The sequence below is a fragment of the Arachis ipaensis genome, chromosome B09 (genome assembly GCF_000816755.2).
Source record: "Arachis ipaensis cultivar K30076 chromosome B09, Araip1.1, whole genome shotgun sequence".
NCBI lineage: Eukaryota > Viridiplantae > Streptophyta > Magnoliopsida > Fabales > Fabaceae > Arachis > Arachis ipaensis.
The window spans coordinates 117,131,871-117,133,308 of record NC_029793.2 but is presented as its reverse complement, the minus strand read 5'-3'; the positions used below and the strand labels follow the sequence as shown (position 1 = coordinate 117,133,308).

Genomic DNA, 1,438 nt, shown 5'->3' with positions numbered 1-1,438 from the left:
AGTCCTGGATGTCTACTTTCCAACGCAATTGGAAGCGCGCCATTTTGAGTTCTGTAGCTCTAGAAAATCCACTTTGAGTGCAGGGAGGTCAGAATCCAACAGCATCAGCAGTCCTTTTTCAACCTGAATCAGATTTTTGCTCAGCTCCCTCAATGTCAGCCAGAAAAATACCTGAAATTATAGAAAAACACACAACTCATAGTAAAGTCCAGAAATATGAATTTTTCCTAAAAACTAATGGAAATAAACTAAAAACTAACTAGAATATCCTAAAAACTATATGAAATTAACCCCAAAAAGCGTATAAAATATCCGCTCATCAGATCCACAATCACATTCAAAATACCACAATATATATACTATCATGACAACCTCGAACTATATCATCTAATGTTGCAAAAAATATAACAAAGAAGAGTTGAACTAGCTATGTAGCAAATAGATTTATCATCATGTCCGATCCACAAGTTCATGACTTTTACTCTGTAACATTTGCTCTTAAAAGTTTGACCTTAATGAAGTTCGATTTCCCCTTCAACATAGTTTTCCTGTAAAAAAAGAAAAAAAATCAAATATAAAACTACTAATAATGTCTACTAAAATTAGCATAATAAGGCCATCATCATCATTGCTCAACCAAAACAAGACATGAAATCAGCCATTGACAAGGATAAAACAGCACTCTACAATTTGAAACCGTTCATTCCAGGCATCAGCAGCAACCAAAAAGTTCAACCTAAATCCACTACAAATCAGATATAACTTCCTAACCACCTATAATTCACTAAGCATGCATAACTAAACTGACTAATTTAACAAAAACTGAACAAACTAATTAAACTAAGAAAATATAAACAGGAAAATAAATTGAGAACCTGCAGAAGAAGCAGAAACAGAAAATGGCAAGAGGAGGGAGAATGGAGGCAGAACAGTGTCGACCCAGAGGCGGCTACTGGTGGCGCACGGTGGAGGATGAGCGCAGGAATAGGGGAACAGTGGCGTTTTTGTTCTGTTTCAGAACAGTCGCCTACCCCAACCCGGTGACGTACGACCAGGCGAGATCTCCCCCTCTTCAACCAGGATACCAACCCGAACTGTCCGGTACCCGACCTACCGAACATATATATATATATATATATGAATTATAGGCACATCACGAATGGCATTTTAAACAAACATATTGTATTGTGTCTTGCACAAATGGCATTCTTTTCATGAAACTTCTATCAAATCGAGCTAAATGGATCAAGTTTTCGTAATAGATTTATAAACACATTTCTTCATGCATATTACACCAACCAAAAATAATATATATATATATATATTAAAAATCAGTTACTAAATTAGTTATTGTATATTTGTATATAAATAAATGTATTTTTAATTTATTTTTAATGTATATTTTATATTTTATTATATATTTTATATATTTTATGTT

General features: G+C 33.8%; 1 long non-coding RNA gene across 1 annotated transcript; it reads right to left on the bottom strand.

The window, feature by feature from the left end:
• Positions 332–978, bottom strand: LOC110266648. The gene is made up of 2 exons (XR_002354111.1): positions 876–978; positions 332–548 (listed from the first exon to the last, which is right to left on the bottom strand). It is a non-coding gene; the product is annotated as an uncharacterized LOC110266648 (long non-coding RNA).